Here is a 6000-nt window from a genome sequence, read left to right as displayed (position 1 = left end):
TACCCAAGACACCTTATACCATTGACCAATTGTGGTTGGAAGGAATTAAAGAAGTGTATTCTCTATCTTTGGAATTGCATGATTGATCGACGGATAGAAATAGTGGTGGCACGACGCATGTAGCTCATTTTTATCTAAATGCTTGCTGCTGTAGGTTCGCCCCTATAAAGGAGTCTACTGCTGACAGCATTCTAAAAATGGTCGCGTGTGGTAGGAGAACCAAGCTTTGCAAATTTTGGAGAGAAGGGAGGAAATATGGAAGAAGATGGAGAAGATGAAGGAGGTGATGACACATGGCAAAAAATGGAGGCTAGAAGTTCAAGGAGGATGTGGCTCTGATACCAAATGAAGGAACTAAAAGGAAAACATGATGAGATCAATAATGAAGGAGAAAGTGTTCTTTATTCATGAGAGGAAGTACCAATATATAGGCCAGTGATACAATGTATGTGAGCTCAAGAGAGAGCATCCTAGATCCACAAATCACTCCACTGATCTCTCCATGAATCTCTCAATCATCCAGTAGAACCTTCCACACTCACACCTACTGACTGACACATCATCAATCAGACCTACTACAGGCACACTCACTACATAGGTGGTCACACACATGGACACACAAGCACACACAAACATAGGTATATCTTCATCAATTTGTTCTAACAATAGACACTCTGCAAAATTATTTTTTTAAAAAAAGCAAAATTTTGTGTGGTTGAATAGAATGTTGTGTATGCTGTGTAATTACAAGAATCCCATTTCCACAGTGTGCAACTCAATTCTTACAGCCAACTGCATTTTAATTAGCATGGTTGGCATTTTAATTAGCACGATTCTAAGCACATCTACAGCTGATGATTACAATTTCGAATAAAACATTACAACTCCAAAACGTTTAGTTCATAAGGCATTCACTGATAGAAAATTGCACAAGGAAATTGAAAGCCAAAAAAACAAAGGAGTGTATATTAATTCATAGCCCAAAAAGTTCTTGTATGTACATATAGCACAAAGCCAAGCCACGTCTTCTGGCTTCAAGTACAAAAAATAAGAGGAGTGTATATACTAGAGAGACATGAAGCCATGCCAATGGTTTCAAGTACAAAAAAGAGTAGCTAGCACTACTTCTATGACTAATCTAAGTCATCCGTGTCCTCGCTCCCTTCTTCGTCGCCTTCTTCCTCCTTAGTATCCGCGCCTTATTCCTCTTGAATATCCCCAAGGGCTTGTAAACGAGGGACAACATGTATCAATGTATGAAAAATCAAATCTTTATTTACAATATTGACATTATTTAAGTACTTTTAAATACTTGGGGGGGTGCTCCAGTAGCCTGGATATATTGCTCCTTAGTAATCAAGCCTTCATCATAGAAGTGCCTGCATATATGTCCTCTGTGATGTCCACGATGGTAGGCTATCTTGACAAGAGTAGGTTACCTGCCCATGGTATCAAGCTGCAAGATGACACAATTTGCAGAGGGGTTAGTACAAAGAAACAACCTCCTAATAAACCACATAAACCCAATATAATTTGAAATCAATACTTACAAATTAGGCCTCCCATGATTCAACACCCCCTACTCCAAAATGCACGTTTCCATATTGCTCCATTTGGATCCTTCGTGCCTCCACGTGATGCAGATTGGGGTCCACCTTCGTTGCCTTCGTTGCTTTATTCCACTCTCACTTATAAGTGGTGTGGGGCTGGCCCCTTGGTGGTTGACCTCCCTCTCTCTTGGCAAGCTCGGCTAGTGCATGCCTCTTAAGCGAAGATCTTTTATTGGCAAGTATAACAACAATCTTTGACTTTGCCCATTTATCTGTGAACTCAACATTGGGGGGATTGGGATACCTAGAGCGAACAACATTGATGGTGTCATCAGCCAACCTTTTTGGATGCTCTTTGTATGGAATAAAGCAATCTCTGTAGTTGTTAGCAACTATAGAGCACATGAAGGCCATGATGTCCTTACCCTGTGCATCCATCAAGATGGCTCCTCTCTAACCCTGACCTCAAAAGAGCTCCCCATTTTGTCTAATACAGCGGTTACATTAAGACAACTTATGGGCATAGCAACCAATGCTTCCTCTAGATGCTCCACCATGTTATCAATAAATGGCTTAATTGTAGATGACATAAATGGAGCATAAATGCATGTAGATGCAAGTCTGTATATGTCAACAATGAGGTTTCACCGCCGCTCAAATTAAAAATTTGAGCAACGAGCAAAAATCAGTTATATCCAACTCTCCACCCACAACTATGGCCATCATTTTGCTTTGCTGTGGGGCATGTTACATACTCTATTTGATCTTCTAAGTCACCTTCCATTTGCATAAGTGCATCTATAGCACCTACCAAGATCTACACATCAAAATAGATAACATAGATGAATGTGCGCATTGCATACGATGCATCTCATTTAAGTAATTGTGATACAAGTAGGTTATACTTACTCTGACACACTGCCATGGATAGATGCTATTGAATTGACAAAGAAACATTGCTTGGCTAAGATGTCCACAGTCACCAAGCTCCAATGCGAGTTGCATTATCAATTAAGAATAATTATTCTTTGACATAGTCCTCCACAATGTAAGAGATAAGTTAAGTAAGGTTGATACTCACTCCTCGTGATATCCAATAAAGATAACTCATGCCGCAGTCGAATCAACACATTGCAACCACTTAAAAACATCATCAATGGTATTTTGCTTATTGCTAAGTACATTAGAAACAAGAGGATCGGACATATATGCACATTTCTGTATATATAGGGGAAGCTATTTTAAAACCATACTGTAATAAAAAGAAAAAAATATTAGCTCATTTGATCCAATGGAAATACAAAAGCATAAAGTCAAGAAAAAGTTTGTGTCAAACCTGTCATTTACCTCTTTCTTGGAGTTTAAAAGAATTGAAATGTCCCCTTCATCGAATCGACTCAAGATAGTTCAAATTGGATCCTCTAGTTTCTATTTGCTCAATTTGGGGATAACTCAGAAATCTTGGTCAAAGCTTGACTTTTCTAGAAGTCTGTCATTTTAAAAAATTTCTTCTATATGTGTTTCAATTGCTTGAAGTGATAGATCTTGAATTGACTGAGTATTGACTTCAATATGGACCATGGAAGTATCATGGTATTTTTCATATTGAAGTGGCTTATAGTCAAAAATTTGACTATCTTTATGAAAACTATGCTTTGCATGATGAATGCTTGCTTCAACAAAGATAAAGCAAGTATATTCTATGATGATAATCTTGTGATGACATGGATGTTGGCTATGTATGAGCTTCAATGTATAAGAATAGACACTGCCCTTGTTCTTCTGACAAGTAAGACCCTCTTCATCTTCAATCTATTTGAAGGCTTATGGTATGCAAGAAAGATCAAAGAGCAAAGGAGTTACAACATTGGCTATACCAAGAACCTCTCCAATGACAATGAACCTCACACTATGGTAGCTTGGAAGAGAAGAAGGAAAAGGACAAGATATGCCATCAAAGGGGGGTATTTCCCACATCTTCAATTTAGAATTTTTGTGTGTGTGGTCAATAAGGGTTCTTTGCCTTGGGATGTCCCCCTGAAAAGATTGTATTGGGTTTTGTAAGGGTTGCTAGTCATTTTATCAAGAAACCTCCAAGAGAGATTGTAAACCAAGGACCAAAATTGGAGTAAGATCATGTTGGAGCTAGGGTGTCCAAATGAGTCTCCTACCAATGCAACTTAGAGTGAGTCTAGGTTGAGATCATGTGTGTTGCCACCAGAGGTGGGAAAGCCATGAAGTCTCCCATAGACTACTCCTAGGGGTCAAGGTCATCAATTTGTGGGGGGGTGTTAGAACAAATTGATGAGGGTATACCTATGTTTGTGTGTGCTTGCGTGTCCATGTGTGTGACCACCTATGTGGTGAGTGTGCATGTAGTAGGTCTAATTGATGATGTGTCAATTAGTAGGTGTGAGTGTGGAAGGTTCTAGTGGATGATTGAGAGATTCGTGGAGAGATCAGTGGAGTGATTTGTGGATCTGGGATGCTCTCTCTTGAGCTCACATACAATGTATCACTAGCCTATATATTGGTACTTCCTCTCATGAATAAAGAACACTTTCTGCTTCATTGTTGATCTCATCATGTCATCCTTTCAGTTCCTTCATCTATAAGCACGTTTATAAATGCGTCTTTCTATTTTTTTTAAATTTCTACATATCATCTAATAGTGCCTCTATAGGCGCATCTATATGCACATCTATCTATTATATAGATGCGCCTATAGACGTGGGTCTATAGATGTGCTAATAGATGTGCAAATAGACTTCCCCTAAGTTTTTTTTAAAGTTAAGAAAACGCGTATGTCTGCTCTCTCTCTCTCTCTCTCTCTCTCTCTCTCTACTACTACTACTACTACTACTACTACTACTACTACTACTACTACTACTACTACTACTACTACTACTACTACTACTACTACTACTACTACTACTACTACTACTACTACTACTACTACTACTACTACTACTACTACTACTACTACTACTACTACTACTACTACTACTACTACTACTACTACTACTACTACTACTACTACTACTACTACTACTACTACTACTACTACTACTACTACTACTACTACTACTACTACTACTACTACTACTACTACTACTACTACTACTACTACTACTACTACTACTACTACTACTACTACTACTACTACTACTACTACTACTACTACTACTACTACTACTACTACTACTACTACTACTACTACTACTACTACTACTACTACTACTACTACTACTACTACTACTACTACTACTACTACTACTACTACTACTACTACTACTACTACTACTACTACTACTACTACTACTACTACTACTACTACTACTACTACTACTACTACTACTACTACTACTACTACTACTACTACTACTACTACTACTACTACTACTACTACTACTACTACTACTACTACTACTACTACTACTACTACTACTACTACTACTACTACTACTACTACTACTACTACTACTACTACTACTACTACTACTACTACTACTACTACTACTACTACTACTACTACTACTACTACTACTACTACTACTACTACTACTACTACTACTACTACTACTACTACTACTACTACTACTACTACTACTACTACTACTACTACTACTACTACTACTACTACTACTACTACTACTACTACTACTACTACTACTACTACTACTACTACTACTACTACTACTACTACTACTACTACTACTACTACTACTACTACTACTACTACTACTACTACTACTACTACTACTACTACTACTACTACTACTACTACTACTACTACTACTACTACTACTACTACTACTACTACTACTACTACTACTCTAAAATTCTACATGACATACCACTCTGGTCTTGATCTCTACAATCTACTACTACTACTACTACTCTAAAATTCTACATGACATACCACTCTGGTCTTGATCTACTACTACTACTACTACTCTAAAATTCTACATGACATACCACTCTGGTCTTGATCTCTACAATCCCTTTCATTGTTGTGGCTGCCACCTTCCCAAATGCTCGGGCTTCGATCCCCTCCCCTAGCCAAACCTCTCAATTACCCTCATTCTCCTCCTATTTAAACCCCCTCTAGTACGCACACCCCCTGATGCACTCCCAGTTCCTCCCCAACCCGATACCCAATGCCCACTACATGTCTGCCCACAACCTCGGCTCACCTCTCCTACAGTGTGAACCCTTGCTCCCACAATCTTCTTTCATGGGCTGCCTCCTCTAAACTATGTTGTAGTACTGCCATCCCTCCTATGTATCCTATTACCCTCTACCCTATGGAACATACCCTACCTCTGCTTAGCTATCTCCCTCCCTCCGCGGCCGCTTCCCCCACCCACTGTTCCTCTTTGGACATGTTGATTCTAATGCAATACCTATAGCCTACCATGACGTTTGATTCCACACGCTCTTCCTGCTC

This window comes from Dipteris shenzhenensis, chromosome 23, assembly GCF_047967505.1.
Source record: "Dipteris shenzhenensis isolate YYH24624 ecotype China chromosome 23, Dip_SZ_1.0, whole genome shotgun sequence".
NCBI classification, from domain to species: Eukaryota; Viridiplantae; Streptophyta; class Polypodiopsida; order Gleicheniales; family Dipteridaceae; genus Dipteris; species Dipteris shenzhenensis.
Note: the sequence above shows the minus strand (reverse complement) of the source record.